A 24,524-nucleotide genomic window follows, 5' to 3' on the forward strand; every position below is an offset into this window, starting at 1 on the left:
AAGAGACAAGTAAGGATTTAATTTAATAAGAAGTTAATCAGCATGGAATTTCCATAGGAAAGGAAATGATTAGCATTATTTTAAATTACCAATTTGAAAAATCTTGGTTTAAAAAATAAATTGAACTTTATTTTACCTAATTATCTTTGTTTTTGCAGCTTACTAATGTTTACAGTTTTAAGAAGGTTCTCCATCCTGTTTACAATGTTTGCTGAAGGAGTTTTTTGCTCAAGTGAGCAAAATTTCTAATACATCTTTTCTTTAAACAACTTAAAGCACCTTGAATAGGTGCCCAGCATATGTGAGATATTCAAATTATTTGTCTTGGTTCTACTTCAGCTTTTGAAAAGTTTAAATTCTTTCCTTGCCATCAAATTGATAGTTTGTGGGAGCAGTAGTTGGGAAGGTTAAACAAGTTGGAAACCTATCTGAACTTGAGTTTTAATTTTCTACAGTTTCTGTGTCTGCTGCTGCCACTGAGTGAAGCTGGGTCAGAATCACAGTTCTAGGTTTTAAATAGCATTTATATCTTTCACTGAAAATGTGTGTTTCCTACTTAAAAAAATCCTGACTTACAAAAATGCCAACTCAATAACAAATGGTAAGAATAAGAAAAATGACTGCAATTATTTACATAGCAAATTGAGTTTTTGCTTCATCAATGAGATTCTTTTAAATATCCAGTTCCTTGGAAATATTTAAAATACAATTGTTTGTGTTTTTTTGCCTGTTATGAAATGTGTCTGTACAAATAATAAAGTCACATATATGTATTTTTTAATTATCTTATTTTGTAGGAAGACTTTTTCTTGGGGTATTCAGATGACTGTATTTGCAATGATTATTGGAGCCTTTGTAGCTGCCAGGTAAGATGAGGGCCTACAGATAGCACATGAAAAATTGTCAATACATTTTGATAATAAATGATCAGTTACCAATCAGAATAATTTTTTGTAGCCTAAGTAAAAGTCGTGTCTTCTTCAGAAGTTAAATCTTTGGCTGTGTTAAGGTCAAGGCTGGCAAAATTAAAATTTTTGGGATTCTTAAATTCATGTAATTTAGGATTTGTTACTCTCCTTTACTTACTGAGCACATACTGTGTGCCACAAAATATTTTCAGCATTGAGCACATTATTTATGTATTCTTCATAGTGCTGAATGGTATGGGTATAATTTTCCTACTTTATAGTTAAAGGAAATTTAAAGTTCTATACTTTCTCAAGGTTGCACTGCTAATAAATGCTGGAATTTGAATGCGTGCCTGAATTCAGAGTCTATGCAATTTCATAAACCATGTGGCATTCTTTTACTTTGCAAATTTTTAAAGAAAATGGTGTCTGCTCTTTTGTGAGGTGAGGCAAATGACAATGAATACCTTGACTTATGGAATAATGAATAATATCATTGCTTTATTTGGCCTCACTTAAGATACATTACAGATGTCATTACTTAGTCTTATTAGATTACTGGAACATTTCCCCTTTTTATAAAAGTTCTAGTTTTAAAGTGTATGAGGAAAATACAAAGCAATGATAAAAGGAGATGACTATGCTAATTGTTCTGATTTGATCATTATACATTGTGTATGTATAGAATTATCACACTATACACCCAAAATATACATGATTATTTTGATGCAGTTTAAAAATAAATAAAGAAAAAAAATTACATGGGGAAAATGTATACCCAAAGACAGAAAATGAAAATGATCACTAGAAGCCTGATACATTTTACTCAGCCCTGGTCATGCATAGATGGATTTACTGATGTCACAGATTCTACCTGACATACATTTACATCTGGGTATTCCAATGGATGGCTCATTTACTTTCATCATATCCTTGTGGTGTAACTGGGGGGAAGTATAATTTAAATTCTATTTTATCTTAGATCTCCAAGTGAAATTTCATTCTAAAAAAGAGAGGGTGGCAAAATTTGTTACCAGAATTTGGTTTTATAGCCAAATGTTGTATTTGTCTCCTTGGAGAAAAATTCTACACCAGGTATCTGCCTTTCTTTTAAAAGGTGTCCTGTTAACCTCTGAACATTTTGAAGCACTTTCTTGAAGCCAGTGAGATCCAAAATTGTACAACAGGTTTATTCAGGACTCACTTTGGCCTGCAGAAAGCTTTGAGGAGTGTTTCTAACTAGCCCTGCTTAATTAGAACCTTTGGCTTGTGAAAAAGATGGAGAAGAAGAGAACCTGAAGTTAGAGTGTTGCCATATGCTTGGATTAGGGGGTGTGCATTAGGCTAATCCTGTCTGAAACTGCAGCAGTATGCAGCTCCTCAGGTTTTGGTTCCATTTAGAGGTTCAGCTACAAGCATTGTAGTGTCTCTGCAAAGTCATAGAATGTGAGGACACCATTTTGGCTGAGGTGTTAAAGTACACTGAAGGCTTACTTTGCTCAGATTATTCATTTATTCCATTAAATTTACTGATTTCTTATCTTGTGCTTACTACCCTATTAAGTAGCAGAGATTTTCAATTTCCCCAGTCTCACTAGTTTTACCTCATTGAGTAAGTATTTGAGTTCCTACTATGTGCCCTCTCACAGCTTACTGTGATCCATACTTCAGAAATTCTGCCCAACTGCCTGTGGAAGTTAGTCCCATCTTTTTCGTGAACTTTTTGAAAAATGATATGTTAAGAACTTTTGATTTCCTTATTTGTGAAATTGATGCCTTCTGCCTGATTTGGTCTGACTTTGAATTCAGAACAGTTTACTATTAACTGGCATGATTGTTTATTCCTTATGATGTGTTTAAGCATTAGTGTTTTTGTTTCTAAAATAATCCCTATTGAGTATGGAATTGCCAACTGTGACCAGGACTCAAGAAACACTAGTAGCTGATATAATAACCTAATGTTCATTTAGCTGGAAAAGAAATGTTCTTGCAAATATTGTAGTTCAGACCTATTAAAAATTAAATGAATGTTCTTTAAATCTAACTTATTCTTAAACTTTTGCTTATGTTTTGCAGCTCTGACTTGGCATTTGATCTGGAAGGATATGTTTTTATTCTGATAAACGATATACTGACAGCAGCAAATGGTGCATACATAAAACAAAAATTAGATTCAAAAGTAGGTAGCTATCTAAAACTTCTTTATTAGATATTTACTGATGTTGGGAATGGTAATAGCAATTCATCAGGGTAAAAAGTATGGAATAAAGAAAAGTACTTAGAAGAGATGGGAGAGACATGGAGGTTCTCTGAGGGTAAATGCCTATATTCTGGTGTTCACATAAGAAAGTTCTTTAATTAGCAATTAGGTTTTATTGATGGCTTTTGGGAAGGGATTATGGGAATATTGACTTAGAGTGGGGTAGGAAGGTTACAAAGTTCATAGAGAAAAATGTCATAAATGCTCATGGCTCTGTTCTGAAGATACTTAGTGAGGGATCTGGAACAAGAGAAATATCCTGAAGCCTTTGGGCAATCTTGAAGGGAAGTGAGTGTTGGAAGGCGCTTGCAGAACAGGATGACCTTTGTGTACTTGCCCGACAAATGGTAGGAATCTTGAGGAAGCATTAGTTTCGCTCCCTCAAGGGTACTGCCGAGTTTCCTGGCTTGGATCTCATACGTGACCTTTGTACATCCAGCTCTTTGCCTTCTATTGGTGGCGTGGACATGAAGGCATTTCAGAATATTTTTGGTTTGTTTGCTATATACTTTGAGTATGCAGACATTAAATTTATTTTCAGATCAAGCCAGACCATCAGAAAGCTGAGTATTTGACCCACAATTCTTTTGATACTTTGTGAGGTTGTATTACAGTAAAAAACAGGTATATAGAACTCAGCTTGCTGCATCATAGGGTTGTTTTTGAAGGAGTTGTTCTTGATTTCATAATGTACCCTACGTGAGTACCCAAATGAGATATTTATCTTAGATGTCACCATAGTTTTTCCTGAGCAGCTGGTATGTTTTTATCTCATAATTTAGTCTTATAACTGATGATGGTTTTATCTTACTTTCTACCCGTGTTTTATCTTCAGTCAGATGAACTTTTCTGCTTAGTTCTTTTTTTTTAATATTTATTTTTTTAGTTGTAGTTGGATACAATATCTTTATTTTATTTATTTATTTTTATGTGGTGCTGAGGATTGAACCCAGGGCCTTGCACATGCTAGGCGAGTGTTCTACTGCTGAGCCACAATCCCCTGTTCTGCTTAGTTCTTACTCTGCTATATTATACTTACAATATTTCTGAAATTACTTTAGGTCTTTTTTTTTGAAATTCAGATGATAAATAAATATAAATATCCTGTTCAATAATTATAATAGTATTGAATTGGAATCCTTTTGGCCAGGGCTTTGCCTTCTCCTCCAGAGTATTACAGATTGTGTGATTACCCTATTCATTTTCTCAGAGAATTTTTTAAAAATGTATCCTTGAAGAACTAGGGACAGTATAGATTTTTTTTCCTATACATTTTCTCTAAGTATGCCTTTTATGTCTCATCCTTCATTTATTTGCCTGATGACTGTATGATGATTGCATTTCAAAGGAAGATGCTAGTAAACATTTTTGCCTTTTTTAAGTAAAGTGAGCAGATAGAAGTTTGGTCTTACTCTGGTGTGTGTGTGTGTGTGTGTGTGTGTGTGTGTGTGTGTGTGTGTGTTTCCTTTTAATCCATTTACTGCTTTGGATAATAAATACTAATTAAAACATTTATCCAGCAGCTTCAATTGTCTGAAGCAATGCTGTCCAAAAGAATTTCTTTTGATGTTGGAAGTCTTCTTTATCTCTCTCTGCTGTTTGTTACTAATAGCCACGAGACATATGTGGATATTGAGCATTTAAAAAGTGACAGATATAATTGAGGAACTGAATTGGAAGCTTTATGTAATTATAATTAACTTTAAATAGCTACATGTGGCTAGTGGCTACTATTTTTGAACAGTGCAGTCTAGAATACATCCTAGAACCTAGGGGGGAAAAAAAAAGTTCAGAGTATTTTACTCCTAGGAGAGACATTTAGTTCTTCACTTAGAAATGACTTAGAACTTATTTACATTAGAACTTTTAAGCTCATTGATCTGCTTTTCATTTCATGGATTACAATCAGCAAACTAGAAGTGGTGTTCTGTTTAGAGGCAAAGGCTTGCTAGCAGTGTAAAAGATAATCTGCAACAAGAGAAACAGAAAAACTCTGAAACAGACACAAATGCTGATGAAAAAAATAGCATAGGGGCTATTAAACAGCATTAAGGGCAGCACTGTATGAGAACATGCTATAGTAATGTGTGTTTATGATGATGCCCTAAGTAAAATTTAGTTGGTGTACTGTGTTTAAGAAGTTTGGGAGAGTTAGGCATGGTAGTACATGCCTGTAATCCCAGCAGCTCAGGAGTCTGAGGAGGAGAATCACAGGTTTAAGGCTAGCCTCAGCAACTTAGTGAGACCTGGTCTTAAAATTAAAAAAAATAATAATAAACTATGAGGGTGTAGCTCAATGGTAAAGCACCTCTGGATTCAATCCCCAATAACTTAAAAAAATTCAGGAGTTGGGAAGAAAGAGACTCAAACAGGGCTGAGGTTGTGGCTCAGTGGTAGAGCATTTGGCTAGTACGTGTGAGACACTGGGTTTGATCCTCAGCACTGCATAAAAATAAATAAATAAATAAAAGCATTGTGTCCATCGACATCTAAAAAATATTTTAAAAAGTACTCAAAACAGTTAAAATGTGAAAAGAAAACAGTTTTGGCATTTCTATTTTTGTTATTTATCAGTTATGTGAATGATGTGGATCATTTGTTTGCTTCTATATACATCCTCCATTCCTGGATAGCACATGTCTCTGGCTGACTGGGCACCTATTCTTAAAGATTGCTTTGTTTCTCTATGGCTTTTTGCTTGCTGCCATGCAAAATGAGGCACACTTTTCAGTGATACTTGTGACCATAAACAATTAATAATTTGGTTTATCCTAGTATGGCCAACACGGAGATACTTTAAATAAATCATAAATTTTATTGTCTATAATTTCAGGACTACTTATAATCCTGGTCCTGTGAACATGAATCATACAGCATAAAGCTTAGTGCTGCATTTCAGACTTGAATGCATCTGTTGAAATTAAAGCCTTTTTAACTTAAGAAAGTCACACGAAATCATACATTATTATTATTATTATTATTATTATTATTATTATTATTATTATCCTAGGATCTGGGGAAATATGGTCTTCTCTATTACAACACACTGTTCATGATTCTGCCCACCATGGCCATTGCATATTTCACAGGAGATGCACAAAAGGTAGGACTTTCTAATTATGGTTAAATGGCTTATGTTGATAAATTACTATATTGTTTTTGACCGAAAAAAAATAAACTGTGGGGTTGTTAAAAAGAAATGTGCTTATTAAGTAATACACACTGAGAATTTACTCTTTAGTTTACTAATGTCATGCTAACTTCCTTCTTGGCATAAGTGCTGGAGAGTACTAAGGTGCCTCAAAATAGCTCTTGTCAACATAAAAATAGTACATGCTAACTAGTGTCCTTTTCATATATGCCAGAATAGAGGAAGGGAATTTTTACATTTTTGATTAAACTATAAAATAGGAATCTTAGCAAACTATCCTTGAGAAGCACAAGAATCTTGAAATAGTAAAAACTTCAAAACCCTAAGCAAGATTCTAGGCATCACTAGAATTTTGTTTCTCTGATAATTGTCATCCTGGCTTAAATTCCAAGTTGTTTTTTTTTTTTCCTTAGGAGATACTTATTACTGTGTGGTGCTATGACCATATAAATAGAAACTAATGTTGGTAACTAATTTTCTGCAAATGTTTAGTTAAGTAAATCCAAAATAGAGTACTAAAGTAAATCTAGAGAAGAATTTTTCTCTAAAATAAACCTGTATTCCTAGGGAAAAAGTTAATTCCATATTGTTAGAATTTATAACATTTTGCAAATCAAATTGAAATTCAGAATCCTACCAAGGATTTCTGTCCCAGATTCTTTCTGATAATCCCCCTGGCTAGTACTTCATCAAATACTTATTACTTATTCATTCTTAAGACAGTGATGATGCCCACAGATCAGTGAAGGCTGAAATAAAAGGTTTTTGAGAGCAGTTAGACTATTGAAAACTTGTTCTTGAAACAAAGGATACTGATAATTTATGAAATATAGTTACATAAGACCTCTGTATTTTAAATAATTTGCACATATCATTTTGAATAGATGTGTAAAGTTCTAATGATGTGACCTGCGTACTAGAAGATCTAGAAATGGCCCTCAAGTAGGAAACAGAGCTAACTGCTCTGACCAGTTGTGATGAGTAAATTTCTGTGACTGTGAAGAAAATGGTAGGAAAAACTAGCATTTTTTGAATCTGTATTATCTGCTAGTTGCTTTCTATATATAACATGATAGCTTAGAAAGTTTACATTATCTCTAGTTTACTAATGTGAGAGTAGAGGTTCAGAGAAAGTAAATAACTTGCCCAAAGCCATACTAAGGGGTAGGGGGTATCGGGTGGGGGATGGGGGGTAATAGGATCAGAATTTAAACCCAAGCCTTATAGCAAAGACTAGGGTCTTTCCACAGTGGTCTGCTTCCTCCTAGCAAGACCCTGACTGAAGCACCCTTTACTCTTTGGAGTAAGAATGTGATGTAAAATGACCATCCCCTAATGGCAAGATTACAATTCTCTAGGCCAATTTGTATATGAGAAAGTTGGAAGAATTAATATGGTTAGGTATTTTAAGGACCTAGCAAAGACAGAATTTTCATTATATTAAAACTTTGACCTATTGCTTGTAGCTACTTGAAAAAATTGACCAAAGGAGCCATTTCTTCATTCCAGAATGATGACAATTTATGTAAAAAGTTATAATTCGCACATTTTGAAATTCAGTAACTCACATTCATTTTGAAATGCTTTAGTGTAGTTAAGAATATTTATTCATAGTGTGAAAATTTGCTTTGTCACCTATGTTAGATCTAGATTTCCTCTTATTCAATTCTTCTATCTCTAAGCAGAAGAGTAGAATTTTGAATAATAGTCTTTTGTTTTTCCAATAAAAGTATCAGGCAAAGTCAAGAAAGGTTTATTTTAGAAGAATAATGATTTTGAAGAATGTCAGTTCATTTAAATATTTTCCAGTTAGAATCATAAACTAATTTTAGAAATTAAACTCATTGTTTTATAGTAAAACTCCATCATTATTTTGGATTTTGTATAAATGTTTATTCTCATTCTTATTACTAATAAAACATTTATTGTGGTACAAATGGATATTGGCTTTCTTACAGTCCCATGCTCTTTTTCTAAACATTCTTTCCTTAACATCTTCTCCATCTCAACATTCTCATATAGTTAAAGACTATTGTATATCTCACTGTGTTAGACTCAGAAAATAAGAAAAAAAGAAGCTGCAATAAAATGGTATCGTCTTTAAAGACCATACCATCTTATTAGGGAGCAGACTTGCCATTCTAAGAGCAACATACTCCTTATGGTTTAGATATAAGGTATCCCCCAAAAGCCTAGGTATGAGACAATATCAAAGTGCATGCCTATTAGTAAGTACTATGAGTATTCAGGTTAGGAAGAAAGTGGTGTGAGTTACATATCAACAATTGTTGTTTAGTGAGGTAGTTCTTGTTTTCTTTTTTGTTTATTTTTATTTTTTTTTAGTTGTAGATGGACACAATGCCTTTATTTATTTATTTGTTTTTTTATTTATTTATTATGTGGTGCTGAGAATCGAACCCAGTGCCTCACACTGGGTTTCATCTTTTTTTTTCCCTTTTCAATTCTTAGAAGAGCATCTGTGACATAATAAGCACTTAATATATATTCTTTGAAATAGCAGTGATTCTGTAACTGTAGGCAGGTAGGGTGTGACTGGAGGGGGTGGGTCACTGGGGGTGTGTCTTGCCTTGGGGGCTTTTCTTTTGTCCTTGTGTAGGACCTTTTCCTCTTGACCACTCCTGAGCTGTTTCCCTCCACTGCACTCTTCTGCCATGAAGTTCTGCCTCACCTCCGGCCCAGAACCATGGAACTGGCCATGTATGAACTGGCCATGTATGTATGAGTACCTGCTGGCAGGTACTCTACCACTGAGCCACAATCCCAGCCCAGTTCTTGTTTTCTTAACCACCAAATGCAATAAGCAGTTAGCCTGTTTTGGGGCTTGTTTTAGAGAGAAGACTTACAAAGGTGGTTGAGTGATTATTTTTTTTATTTAAAACAGTCTGTATGTCGTAGGTGAAAGCCTACATAACCCAGGGTGTCAAGGAGGCTCATAGTGTTCTACAAGAGGTCTGAGGTTTAGTTTTTCCACTGGAAGATTGATTTTCACAGTAGATAGTGGTTTGTTTGTCTAAAGCCTTATCTAAAAGGGTTTGCATTAAAGAATGGGATATATGGTAAGGTAAGAGTTTTCTCTGTTCTTTCAAAGACCATATTAAGTGCTTATTATGTGTCAGATTTTCTTCTAAGAGTCCGATTCATTGTCAGATTGTCAGTGTGCTTTTCTTCCTACATGTGCATATGTATATTTGGACAAACATGAGTGTTTATGCATACATTTTTAAATGAGGCTGTTGCCAAAAAACAATTTAAGACTGTTTCTGGCCATTAGAATACTTTACCTATTTGGTATGATGCCTTCTACCTGACAAGATACTTCAACATAAATAATTTCCGCTGATCTTTGTTACATACCTCTGTAGTAGGTTGATATCTGTTTTTCAGATGCTAGAAACATGCTCAAGCCCAGTTGGCAAGGTTCAAAACTAGAACCGGTCTGACTCCAGAACCCTTGCTTTTTGCCTGTGTATATGTATCTCCCCAAACTATCTGCTGTCCCTGACTTACATTCTCCATTTGGGACTTCATGCAGGGACTTCTTGTAGGACAAGCCCTCAAATGTGAGAAATAACTCAATGATGGTTAAAAGAGTAGTACTAGGAGTAGTCAGCAACTTGTCCTTGTCATTAATTATTTACGAACAATCACTGTTCTTTCAAAGACCATATTAAGTGCTTATTATGTGTCAGATGCCAGATGCTCTTCTAAGAATTGAAAAGTAAAAAAAAAAAAGAAGACCAAGGTCTTTGCTTTAATTGTGCTTGGATTCCAGTGGGGTGAGATAGACTACACATAAATTATATACTAAGAGCAATGAAGAGAAGTAGAGCATGAGGAGAATGAAGGGAAGTACTGTTTTTAGTAAGTTAGCTAAGAAAGGTGTCTTTACAAGATTCATTTAAGCAGACATGAACTGAATGGATTGAGAAACCAATTTGTGTGGCTTTTTGGAGTGGAAGTAATCTAGATCTAGGTTGAGGAAAAAGAATGTTCTGAATCCTGAGAAATGAACTCTTAGCATTTTCTGAATGGGTACATATCAGGGAAAGCCAAGGTGGACCTTGAGAAAGGTGGAGGAGGAGAAATGAAAGGTGTGTTCCAGGCAGAACTAAGTATGAACACCGGCATAGATGCAAGTGTTGTTAGAAGATAGAAGTGTAAGACTCGGAGAGGCCTTGGAGAGCATCTGGTTCAAACCTTTTATTTCATAAGTGAGGAAATAGGCGCCAGAGAGGACCCAGGTCTAGATTTCCCAGATTTCCTGATTGTAAGACTGGTTCTGTCACTCTTCTCATTATACCACACCCTGTTTCCTTCTAAATTAGAACCAGTGCTAGATATTGGAATTTGAAATTTACTCTCCAAGTAATAACAAGTCCTTAAAAGCTAGTGATATAAATGGTACAATGAAGAGAAATTTGGGCCTACGTGCAAAAAACCAGCATCTTCTAGGTCTGTCCCCATGCACTAGCTGATTTTGGATAAGTCCTTCTGCTCTCCCACTCTACTTTGTCATGTATAAAATGGGGAGGTTGGGATAAAATATTCTCAAAGTAGTTCCTTTTCTGGGAAGAGACAGAATTTATGAGCAGTAAAAGTCATATTGGTGTGGACACTACTAGGCTGCTGTCCTCCCAGCTGGCCTGAATCTAGTGCTCCCAGATAATCAATGCTTACCAACTGCTTTCATCCGTGGAACTCCTGGCTCTCCTGAGCTTAGGCCACTTATTGCATGGAAGCTCTCTTTGTATTGAATGAAAAGATCTCCGTGATGAGTGGTTAAATGTAAAAGCATGGTGCAAAGGGTAGGCTTTCTTTGAGTAAAATGAAACAAAAAATAAGACACACATAGTTTATTCACTTATTTCAATAAAGGAACTGGAAAAATTATATATGAAACTAATAAAGTAACCATCAAATTTTGCATTTGTGTGTGGGAATAGGTATATAGAAAAGAATGAAGGGACACTTCCAAACTCTTTATTTTTCTGAATTGTTTTTATTGTAGAATCATGTGAAGGTATTTAAAAACTGTACTTTATAAAGTGAACAATAAGAAAAATATTATTTTTTTGGAATAAATGATGAGTATTCTGTGATGAATCCTAACTTCAAAAATAACTGGGAAAGATAGAACAAATTTATTTGTTTGCATTTTTAGATTTGCAGATTCTTGACCTGGATGCAAACTAAAGCAAAATTTGAATTATTTTTCTCAAAGTGTCACTATTAACCTAAGTAGGCAAAGGAAGAAAAATTTTCCTCTGCTAGGGCAAGAATCCAACAAGAGGCTCTGAAAGGTCCAGAGAGGTATTTGACAGGATTGATACAATCTTTAAGAAAGAATTAGAGGTTAAGGATGAAAGAACTAAATTACCTTAAAGACTAAAAGGCAAGTTCCAATTGAACAATGCATCTCAGTGAGCACATAGTACAAGGGAAAGCCTTGGGAAAGCATTCTCAGAAACTAGTCTGGTTGTATGTGTGTATGTGTGTGTGTATGTTTGTGTTTTAAAAGTTTATTCAAGGTTTGCAAGTCTTGCATTTACCTTGAACCAAAGAACCAATATTTTAGCACTTAATGTTTTTAAAATACATATCTTCTAAAATATTTTAAAAAGTTTGTACATATTATATGAAAACCAGCTTCCTGTTAATAAAAGATATCTAATTAATATAGGTAGAGGTGGAGTGGACATCACTTCACTAATGACTTTCCAAAGTGTCAGGACAGATTGTGTTTAAATTCATTAGTTGCTGCCTCCAAAAGGGAATGTATGCAGCATAAAGCCAGTGATTCAGAGTCACAGGAGTTGGAGCTCTGCTTTCTGGCAGCACATTCTGCTAGGTATTCTCACGTAGGAATGGAACAACAGACCTCTTGCTGTGAATCTCACAAGGCTAGTACTGTAGGCACTGGGACATTGTATAATGTCTTCATTATATCACTGGTTATATTACATGACTTAGGGGAATGACAAGAAAAGTTGCCACACAAATCATCTGTCTGGAAGTGTCTCTTATGAAGCACTGCTGTTTAAATTATGAAAAAGTTTTAGGCTACTGTCCAGGGTGACTACTCTTGTTATTAGTCATTTTTGAGGATGTGACTTTTTCAACAGGAGCAAGAAACTTGGTTAGTAAGTTTAGTAAGTGTAGTTTTGCCATCATACATAGGTTTTATATTGGTGGCAGAGCGTAGTGAGCAGCGAGATAGTGAAAATATCTGGGCTCATATTCTCATTTAAGCTAGCATAAGGGGCAGAGCAGGAGAGGTAGAAAATGGTTATAATAATGTCAAGGTGGGTAACCCAGCACCACTGATTCTAGGAACTCACCTGACTTTCCCAAGGCAGGGAGAGAACTATGGCAGATCATTTGCACCACTAACATTATCTTTGTTCTGCCTTAGCAAGTTTCCTAGCAGTTTACTTTTAGAAAAGGCCACATTTTTTTCTCAATAGTTTTTTTTAAGAGAAAGAAATTTCAAAATAGATTTACATCATTTACAACCTTTTTACCATGATGTTCTATATAGAGTATAGAAAGCCTAAAGTGTTTGTTAAGATTTTTCAAGGTAAGCAGGGAGAATCAAAACACAGAAAATGTCTCATTTATACTTCAGATTTTAGTTTGCATATAAAATAAGTTATTTACTTTTTGTTTAGCAAGTTTCCCTGGAAGTGGAAATGGTTGCACTTGAGACTGAAATGCACAATGAAATTATTCCACGTTTCTCTTTAGATCAGGAGTGGTGAATCAGTGCAGATATTATCCTGTGCTCTTATGGACAAGGACAAATAGTCACAGTACTTTCCTTTTTGAGCCTGGACATAGCCTCATAATGTTTCCCACTACAGTGTTTCAGACAGCCAGAATTAATCAATCAGAGCTGGTACAAAAGAAAAAATCTTGATGGCACAGTGGTTCATGCCTATTATCCCAGTGTCTCTGGAGACTGAAACAGGAGGATGGTGAGTTCAAAGCTAGCCTCAGCAAAAGCAAGGTGCTAAGCAAATTAATAAGACCCTGTCTCTAAATAAAATACAAAATAGGGTTGGGGATGTGGCTCAGTGGTTGAGTGCCCCCTCAGATCAATCCCTGGTACCAAAGGAAAAAAAAAGACAAAATCTGATTGTATTCCTGGACTAGATTTTAGTTTTATTATTGTATGTCATTTTAGTGCTTAATCTTACTCAGATACTCCCTAAATCTTTTAATTTCCTTTATCTAAGCTAGTAAAGAATAAATTTTATAGTTAAACTTTTCTGTTTCAAATATTTTTATTTGACTAAAAATCTTACACAGAACATGGTAGGTCCATATAACCTTTGCCCTTTGATTGTATGACACTGTTTTCACTCCTGGAGATTTTGACCCATGGAATTACAGAATACCACCAGCACCTGTAGAGGTGGAGACTTCATTCAAAACAGAAGGAAGCCTAAGAAAGCATCTTTGTATGTTCAGTCTGTAACCACAGCCACCACTTAGCCAAGACTGCAGATCATGGAGCTTGTGGCAGAGTCCTATTTAGTTCTGTGTTACACACAGAATGACCAGTCAGGTCATTCTCGTCACAGTGACTCTTTATCAGAGTTTTCTCTAGAGGCAGAAGTTTTGTTTTGTTTAAACATTTTATTTTTCCTGATTAAAAAAAGTACATGACTGTTGTGCCTTCTGTATCTCCTGTCATAGGGAAAATAAAAAGGTTTGCCTGTTGGGGCTGTGGGTGTCGCTTAATGGTAGAGCACTTGCCTAGCATGTGTATGGCCCTGTGTTCAATACCCAGAACCTTAAAAACAAAATTTTTCTTCCCTGCAAATCTACCATCATGAGTTAATAATGGTAGTGGTGGAAGCTTAAGTAAATAATCTCTTCTCTTTATAAATTCAGTATATATTTATATAATTTATATATCTTATTTTATTCTCCAAATTGTTTCTAACAAAAAGCAGAAGGAGCAGATTGTTTTCTACCTTTGTAATATAGACAAGGGCTCATAGAGGTTATATGACTTTATTATGACCTCACAGAAAGTTAATGCAGAGTTACAAGTAGAACTCCTGCTTTTGACTCACTGATCTGATAAGAGCAGCCATCGAGTAGAAAAACTTGTGTTGTTTCCCAGAAGTATAGATAAAAGGACTGTAGGCTGTGGAACTGAACAAGCTCTTACTAGCTGAATAATTTTGGAAAAGTTACTGAATATTTCTGAGTCTGGCACATAGGAAGCTTGTAATAAGTGGTAGCTTTTATTGCTTTCTTAATGCTGTTCTTATGGCAGATAGCAGGGAGGGTGGGCTCTTGAGGTGACTGAATGGGTCATATTTGTCCTTCAGCTGTACTTTCAAATGGCTGCTGCTGATTTTGTTGCTGTCAAAGATCTATTCTTGTGGTGAAGTAGAGGAATGCAGCAGGCTACTTGTGCCATAGACTGGCTTTCTTTAGACATAGGCCAAATACTTAGGAAAATGGCGAAAATAAATCCTCTGACAATTATTTTTCTGTTTTTGAATTGTGTAAATAGAATAATGGCCATAAGATTTATTTTAATATTCTACAGAATAGTTACTGTATCCCCAAAGGGGGCCTATGCAGTATATATTTGGGGCATTTTTCCTGAATAAAATTTAATGTTCATTGTAAAGAGCCATGGACTTGCAATGTGTAGATTTGAGTCTAATATATTAGTTATGTGACCTAAAGTTAGTTAGTCATTTGATGTCTTCTGGGGATAATATGACTTGGCTTTTTCATCTTAGAGGGTTATCATGGGGCTCAAATGACATGATCTATTCAGAAGCACTCCACAAATATTAGGCAGTATTATTTATTGCTGTAGTTTTCTATTTCATTATGAGCAGACCTAATTAAATCCTCTTTAGCATAGTGCCCCAAGGCCTAAGTTAATACATGTCAGAATCCTGCCCCGTTAGCATAGGAGATTAAGGAGGGAAGGAACTCCTGTATATAGAGTATAGAGAGATTTATTTAAGGTTTTTGCTATATAATTCTGATTATTTTTTACTCTGAAGTCATCCATGCATGTGTGTGTGTACCACATGTACATGATTAAAGATATTCATCAAGAATGTATAAAAAAAACTTAAAACTCAGTCATCAGAAGACTTTTAATTAAAATTTGGCAGAAGATTTGGGTAGACTATAAAAAAAAGAAATACTGATGTCAGATAAGCACATTAAAAGATACCCAACCCTTGTTAGTCATTAGGGAAACAAGTTAGAATTCTGAAATGCCACATGCCACTCACCAGAATAGTCTCTGGGAATTCTAAATATTGATGAACATGTACAGCGGTGAGAGCTCTCATACAGTGCTGGGTAGAATATATAATTATGTAGCTACTTTGGAAAAAAGTATACAGTTTACAAGAAAAAGGTTTATCTTATAAAATTAAGGATAAATTTACCAAAAAAAACTAGCAATCTAATGTCCTAGATATTTACCAAAGGCAAATAATAATGTGTCAATAGGCTTTTACTCCAAGGTTAATTGCAGCTTTATTTATAATAACATAATTGTAGAAACAACCCAAATAAAAGTCCATTGACTCTTGACTAAACAAATTGTGGTGTGTGTATATATGTGTGTGGGGTGTGTGTGTGTGTGTGAGATGATATATATAAGTGATATATAATATATATGATATTATATCATGTCATATATATATGAACAATAATTCTCCTGGAGTAGATCTTAGTTGTATTTGTATAATTACTTCTATACTTGAATTCTCACATATTGCCAAGGAGGAAATTTTTTGAGGGGGGGAGGAGGTACCTGGGATTGAATTCAGGGGTACTTGACCACTGAGCCACATCCATAACCTGGTTTTGTATTTTATTAGAGACAAGGTCTCACTGAGTTGCTTAGTGCTTGACTAAATTCCTGAGGCTGGCTTTGACTTCACAATCCTCCTGCCTTTGCCTCCCTAGCTGCTGGGATTACAGGTGTGTGCCACTGCACCTGGCTAGAAATGTGTTTTAATGTTGGAGAAAACCTTTAACACTAGTACACTAACAGCCATCTGGGAGAATAGCTGAGTTTAGCCAGATGTGGATGTGTGCCTTAAGGAAATAGATATTTCTTTGCACTAGTAGGGAGAAGTAAAAAATCTCCCCACATTACATTTTAGAAAGTAGGGTGTCTTTTGAAAATTTTTGTTGGTTCAGTTTGATATATTTGAAACTTGAACATCACTCTATCCTGGGAGTGATTCAGGGAAATGCATGCCTGTGTGTGTGTGTGTGTGTGTGTGTGTGTGTGTGTGTGCGCGCGCGTGCGTGCGCGTGCATGTGTGTGCATGTTGGAGAAACAAACATAAAAGGATTTTCATTAATGAATGAATGAGCTCCTTCTGAGGGCCTGCTCTAAAATCTAATGCTTCCTTGCATATTATAGGCAATGGAGTTTGAAGGCTGGGCTGACACCCTCTTTCTTCTACAGTTCACCCTCTCCTGTGTGATGGGGTGAGTGTTTATCACCTTGTTAGCCGATAGTTTTCCTAGAGACATAGATAAGAGAAATTTGTTCAGGAGTTCATTTGCCTCATTTCCCAGTATATGTTTGGGCTCCTGAGTTGTCAGCTTAGGATAATCAATTCCAGACTCAAGTGGTTTCATAGTACCACCTGGGAGTGTGCTCTTAAGGCTGCTGAATTGATCCCAAAGTCATGTTAGAGGAAGAAAAGAGCTGATATTTATCCATTGGCCTTGTCTATAATAAGCATCATTTTATTTCAGTATGCATTATTTTATCTATACATTGACAGTTTGACACATGTTGTTGTTCTCTAACCTATGAGAAAGCAGGTTCAAAAATTAATTATCAAAGTTTACACAAGCAGTAGATGGCAAGGCTGCATTTGACTTTGGGGCTAATTGATTTATCTCTACCATGTTGTCTTCTGTCTAGAAGAGAAGATGTAAAAGGCAAAGAATATCTGCAAACATGCTTCTCTCCTCACTTTCATGTTTCTAAAATGTGTCCTTCCCTTAGCCAGTCAGCTCATCTGTGACTGGACCTGGCGTAGTGAGCAGATGCTTTAGAATATAATGACATGCTTCCCTAGGATTAAGTCAGCTCAAAAACCTCAGTGGAAACCTAGGATTTCCAAATGCTGCTACTTAGTAATTGAGGGAGCCTGTATCCCCTCTTAAAGTAGTTCCAGTTTGATTTTCTTCCATCCTTAAGAATCCCTCTTGCCTTCATCCTGTCCAGAGGTCACATTGTCCTCATGAGAGGTATACAAGTGAGCTAGGGTTGTGAGATCTGAGCTTTCTGTCTAGCTTAGGTGAGATAGTAGGAAGCATGATTGCTAAAGAATACTCATCATTATAAGTAATGGTTTCATGGTTTTGTTGAGGGGATCAGAAAAACACCAGGACAGGAAATGGATGTGTGTTTCTCTTTAGAAGTCTTAAAAAATCTGAAGCTTCAATGTAACAACAGTGAGGTGAAGAAAGCTCACAGTTGCTCGATGACTAGAATGAGCTAGCATGGCCAATACTGGCTGTTTCTCTTGGCTAGAGATTATTTTAAAGTTAAGCACTGGGTCTTCATTATGATGTACCTTTTCCTTCTTCACCCTAGGTTCATCTTGATATATGCCACAGTGCTCTGCACTCAGTATAATTCTGCTCTTACAACTACAATAGTTGGCTGTATTAAGGTAAGTTGGAAAAAAAATACTAATATCTTTTTGGTATGTGCTTTTTTGACTATTGATCCTCTAAAATAATAATCTTTTTATGTTTTTACGTCCCATAATCCTCATTTCCTATTCTATCTTATTAGTTTTGATGGGTTGTGTTGCATTTCTGAAAGTCTTTAAGAATTCAGGAAGGGCCTGCTCTGCTTGCAGGCAACTTAGCTCTGAGGAGTGCAGGAAAAGGAAAATGTATTATCTTAGAGTAGAGGAAGAAAGAAAATTTAGGCCTATTTGTGACAGGGCAGATGAATAGCTTAGTAGTGATAGGCCCATCCCATTAATGGAAGCAAGAACTGCTCTGTTTCACTGAGTTCTGGTATTCTATGTGAAGAGGTGCTGGCCACAAGCTAATCAAGGGTGCTTTTCTTATGACTGAGCCAGACCTTATATGACCCACTTTTAAAAATTGTGTCTGACATTTTCAGTAATGTTGCTTCCTCCTGAACTGTTTTATTTGAGGGAGACTCATTTGTCTTCAGCCAAGAGAGCCAAGTTGATTTGAGTATTGAGCTAAAGTTCACTGAAGCCTGAGACCTCTTTCATCTGATTTTGTCATTCTAGCTCTCTAAGATCAAGGAGGTCATGGCATATTTGAATTAGCCAAGTGGGTTTACTTTCTAAAAAAGACAAGACAGAGAGGTAGGTCCATGATCATTTGGGAAGAAGAGGATGGTTACTTTGGTGGCTTCCTTTCTGATGCTTCAATAGTCATCAGTAGAGGTAACATTTTTACTGACTACTAAGTAAAACATGCCCCCAGTGGAGTGGGGCCCATCCCTGGTGTTCTGAACCCCCAGTGGAATGAGGCCTGCCCAATCTCCTGTTAGAAATCAGATTGGGTTATAATTTCCCAAAGTCTGTAGCTTCAAATCATGAAATTAGAGTGTTTGACATGAATAGAATTCTAAATTAAGCTATAACAAGTCAACTGTGTGAATTCTCCCAAAAAGCTAAAGACAAGGGACTGGGCTGACTGAGATAGTTTTAGCCCCTCAAAGTAGCTCTCTGCTGTGTTTTGGTTTTGCATAGTTGATGCTTCAAGAGCAAAGTGGACGGCTTGTATCTTTAGAATAAGAGCAGTTAGAACATAGGAGATAGGGCATTTGGTACCATGTTTTAGCTAAGGAGAAGGATGGGGTAGAAAAGCCTATGTTTGGTTTAAATAATTAAATGACTTGCTTGAAATTTATCAGTGTGTACTTTATTGTTGTGAACCTGGGATACACACACAGTGATATCTAATGTGCGTCCATACTTTTCTTTTGTTATACTTTTGATATAATTTTGATATATTCTGTTGATATAATTAAGTAACCAAGGATTTACTCAGTCCCAAGGGAGCAGATTTATTTCAGACCTTTGAGGGAAAAACTGTATTGCCGGATTAATTGCTTTTGCTCCTCACTGCTGCATGGTCTCACTGTTGAAGGAGAGCTAATAGATGGGAGTTAGAATCTACCAAAGCTACAGTGGTACTTCTTTCATTAACTTTTCTGCTTTTCTTTTACTAGCTTTTCTGCTCAGCTGTTCTTTTAGGAGGCTTTAAGCTTCTTTCTGTTCTTAAGGATCCCAACTTCACAAACCCTCTGTCAGATTCCTCATTTCTCTTTGGTGAGGTGTGATAGGAAAATCAATTAGTATTTCTGATTAAAAAAGGAATCCCCAGGAATACTCCAGATAAACTAAATCACAATCTGTAGAGTATAACCTGGAAATATTCATTTTTAACAAGGTTTCCAGGTAATTCTCAGATACACTAAAGTTGGAGAATTACAGTCTTAGTTTTGAGCTCACAGTATAATCTTCTGTGCTTCCTGTAACATTCTGTCTGGGGGAGGTTGGTGTCCTCCTGATAGCAAATGTTGCTTAAGATACCCTAATATATACCTACAATTTTTCTGATTTTGAAAAGCAAGTTGTGCTCTCAGTAGGCCCCCCTCCTTTCTGAAGTTTCCTGCACAGTTTATGCAAATTAATTCACTTTCTCCCTGTATCTTTGTATTCAAAGAGAGGTCCTGTTATTTACTTTTCCAGCATACCTATTGGCTTTGTTTACTATTACAAAATACATATATTTTTATCCTTCAGTAAGAAAATCTGCTCTAGGGCTAGGGCTGTAGATCAGTGGCATAGCGCTTGGTCTGATGTACTGGGTTTGATTCTTAGCATACATAAAAATAAACAAATAAAATAAAGTCCTGATGTCTATCTACAAATACAAGAAGAAAAAAAAAAAACCCTGATGTAAGGTAACTTGCTGTCACTGTCCTTAGACCTAGAAGAAGCTGGTGTAATTTTGAATGCTCTCTGAAAGAGCACTCTTATGAGAGTTATTTTGAAGTTTTGTTTTTAGTTTTTGTTTTTTTCACTACTGAAGATTGCACCAATGGCCTTATCTAGGCAAGCAGTCTACCACTAAGCTATAACCAAGTCCTGGCCTTTAGGTCTGATCCAGGAATGTTGCTACATTGACAGTTTATGGTAGTTTCAAAAGAGAGGGAAGCAGTAACTTATGAATAAAAAAGAAGGAATATTTGAAAGGAATTGAATTATAGTTTAAACTTTAGAAAGTTGTTTTCTGCTTTTTTAATCTGAAGATAACTAAAGAGAGCTGGATGTTTATACATAGGAGTGTCAGAAGTGATTTTAGATATAATACTTCAAAATGACTTCCTATGTGTTATTGAAGATAGCAAGGAAAATTTCTCTAATAATAGTCTTCATGTTGGCAAAGTTCCCATCATCCCCTTTTTCTTTTTTTAAAAGAAGAGGAAAGATGTTTGCATGTTAGCATTCTTTCATCCTTTATTTTTTCTCTCATAATCAGTAGTTATCCCAATCAGAGTAAAAAGCCATCTGTCAGCCATCCCAAAAGACAGGGAAAGTTTGATAATCTTGTTAATGATTTACAAGCATTTACTTCTGGAGAAATTATTTGGGAACAGGCTAATGTCATTGACTTCTTACTGGTGTCCTTGTTCATACTACACTCACTTTAGGGTTAATGGGTATATGTTGTTACTGGTTTTTTTTTTTTTGTATTTTAAGGGTATTTAAGGTCACAGCATGGATGAGTTTATATGTACATTTAAAAAACTTGGTTAAACCTATGTAACAATATATCACTTCTTTTCTTTTTAGAATATATTAATAACTTACATTGGAATGGTCTTTGGTGGAGATTATATTTTCACATGGACAAATTTCATTGGCTTAAATATCAGGTAAGTAAAAATGTTTAATTAAATATAACCTCATTGACAAATAGGGTTTATTTATTATTTTTTTTAATTTTATTTTTTTATTGGTTATTCAAAACATTACAAAGATTTCAGAATCACATCGGTTACACATCCACATTTTTACATAATACCATAATAGTAACTGTTGTATTCTGCTACCTTTCCTATCCTCTACTATCCCCCCTCCCCTCCCCTCCCATCTTCTCTCTCTACCCCATCTACTGTAATTCATTTCTCTCCTTATTTTTTTCCCATTCCCCTCACAAACTCTTATATGTAATTTTGTATAACAATGAGGGTCTCCTTCCATTTCCAAGCAATTTCCCTTTTCTCTCCCTTTCCCTCCCACTTCATGACTCTGCTTAATGTTAATCTTTTCCTCCTGCTCTTCCTCCCTGCTCTGTTCTTGGTTGCTCTCATTATATCAAAAAAGACATTTGGCATTTGTTTTTTAGGGATTGGCTAGCTTCACTTAGCATAATCTGCTCTAGTGCCATCCATTTCCCTGCAAATTCCATGATTTTGTCATTTCTTAGTGCTGCGTAGTACTCCATTGTGTATAAATGCCACATTTTTTTTTATCCATTCATCTATTGAGGGGCATCGGGGTTGGTTCCACAGTCTAGCTATTGTGAATTGTGCTGCTATGAACATCGATGTGTCAGTATCCCTGTAGTATGCTCTTTTGAGGTCTTCAGGGAATAGTCCGAGAAGGGCAATAGCTGGGTCAAATGGTGGTTCCATTCCCAGCTTTCCCAGGAATCTCCATACTGCTTTCCATATTGGCCTCACCATTTTGCAGTCCCACCAGCAATGTATAAGAGTACCCTTTTCCCCACATCCTCGCCAGCACTTGTTATTGTTCGACTTCATAATGGCTGCCAATCTTACTGGAGTGAGATGGTATCTTAGGGTGGTTTTGATTTGCATTTCTCTGACTGCTAGAGATGGTGAGCATTTTTTCATGTACTTGTTGATTGATTGTATGTCCTCCTCTGAGAAGTGTCTGTTCAGGTCTTTGGCCCATTTGTTGATTGGGTTATTTGTTTTCTTATTGTTTAATTTTTTGAGTTCTTTGTATACTCTGGATATTAGGGCTCTATCTGAAGTGTGAGGAGTAAAAATTTGTTCCCATGATGTAGGCTCCCTATTTACCTCTCTTATTGTTTCTCTTGCTGAGAAAAAAACTTTTTAGTTTAAGTAAGTCCCATTTGTTGATTCTTGTTTTTAACTCTTGTGCTATGGGTGTCCTATTAAGGAATTTGGAGCCCGACCCCACAATATGTAGATGGGAGCCAACCTTTTCATCTATCAGACGCATAGTCTCTGATTTGATATCAAGGTCCTTGATCCATTTTGAGTTAACTTTTGTGCATGGCGAGAGGTGGGGATTCAGTTTCATTTTATTGCATATGGATTTCCAGTTTTCCCAGCACCATTTGTTGAAGATGCTATCCTTCCTCCATTGCATGCTTTTAGCCCCTTTATCGAATATAAGATAGTTGTAATTTTGTGGATTGGTTTCTGTGTCCTCTATTCTATACCATTGGTCCACCCGCCTGTTTTGGTACTAGTACCATGCTGTTTTTGTTACTATTGCTTTGTAGTACAGTTTGAAATCTGGTATCGCTACACCTCCTGATTCACACTTCCTGCTTAGAATTGCTTTTGCTATTCTGGGTCTTTTATTTTTCCATATGAATTTCATGATTGCTTTATCTATTTCTTCAAGAAATGCCGTTGGGATTTTGATTGGCATTGCATTGAACCTATAGAGAACTTTTGGTAATATTGCCATTTTGATGATGTTAGTTCTGCCTATCCATGAACAGGGTATATTTTTCCATCTTCTGAGATCTTCTTCTATTTCTCTCTTTAGGATTCTGTAGTTTTCATTGTATAAATCTTTCACCTCTTTTGTTAGGTTGATTCCCAAGTATTTTATTTTTTTTGAGGATATTGTGAATGGGGTAGATGTCCTCATTTCCAGTTCAGAAGATTTGTCGCTGATATACAGGAATGCCTTTGATTTATGCGTGTTGATTTTATATCCAGCCACTTTGCTGAATTCATTTATTAGCTCCAGTAGTTTCTTTGTAGACCCTTTTGTGTCTTCTAGGTATAGGATCATATCATCCGCAAATAGTGATAATTTAAGTTCTTCTTTTCCTATTTTTATGCCTTTAATTTCTTTCGTCTGTCTAATTGCTCTGGCCAGTGTTTCGAGAACTATATTGAATAGAAGTGGTGAGAGAGGGCATCCCTGTCTTGTTCCAGATTTTAGAGGGAATGCCTTCAGTTTTTTTCCATTTAGAATGATGCTAGCCTGAGGCTTAGCATATATAGCTTTTATAATTTTGAGGTAAGTTCCTGTTATCCCTAGTTTTTCTAATGTTTTGAACATAAAGGGATGCTGTACTTTGTCGAATGCTTTTTCTGCATCCACCGAGATGATCATATGGTTCTTATCTTTAAGTCTATTGATGTGGTGAATAACGTTTATTGATTTCCGTATATTGAACCAGCCTTGCATCCCATGGATGAATCCTACTTGATCATGGTGCACAATCTTTTTGATATGTTTTTGTATACGATTTGCCAGAATTTTCTTGAGGATTTTTGCATCTAAATTCATTAGGGATATTGGTCTGTAGTTTTCTTTCTTTGAGGTGTCCTTCTCTGGTTTGGGAATCAGGGTGATATTGGCCTCATAGAATGAATTTGGGAGTTCTCCCTCTTTTTCTATCTCCTGAAATAGATTATGGAGTATTGGTATTAGTTCCTCTTTAAATGTTTTGTAAATCTCTGCTGTATATCCATCCGGTCCTGGGCTTTTCTTGGTTGGTAGTCTTTTGATGCCTTCTTCTATTTCCTCCCTTGATATTGATCTGTTTAGGTTGTTTATATCTTCCTGATTCAATCTGGGTAGTAAATATGTCTCAAGGAATTTATCTATGCCTTCACTATCTTCTATTTTATTAGAGTATAGGGTTTCAAAATAATTTCTAATTATCGTCTGTATTTCTGAATTGTCTGTTGTGATGTTGCCTTTTTCATCCCATAAGCTAGTGATTTGGGTTCTCTCTCTTCTTCTCCTTGTTAGTGTGGCTAGTGGTCTATCAATCTTATTTATTTTTTCAAAGAACCAACTTTTAGTTTTGTCAATTTTTTCGATTGTTTCTTTTGTTTCGATTTCATTGATTTCTG

At 35.7% G+C, this 24,524-nt stretch overlaps 1 pseudogene; it reads left to right on the top strand.

Annotated features, from left to right (window-relative positions):
* The window catches only part of LOC143388306 (nucleotide sugar transporter SLC35D1-like), a 61,447-nt pseudogene that overhangs the window by 11,270 nt on the left and 25,653 nt on the right, over window positions 1–24,524 (top strand).

The sequence above is a fragment of the Callospermophilus lateralis genome, unplaced genomic scaffold (genome assembly GCF_048772815.1).
Source record: "Callospermophilus lateralis isolate mCalLat2 unplaced genomic scaffold, mCalLat2.hap1 Scaffold_93, whole genome shotgun sequence".
NCBI classification, from domain to species: Eukaryota; Metazoa; Chordata; class Mammalia; order Rodentia; family Sciuridae; genus Callospermophilus; species Callospermophilus lateralis.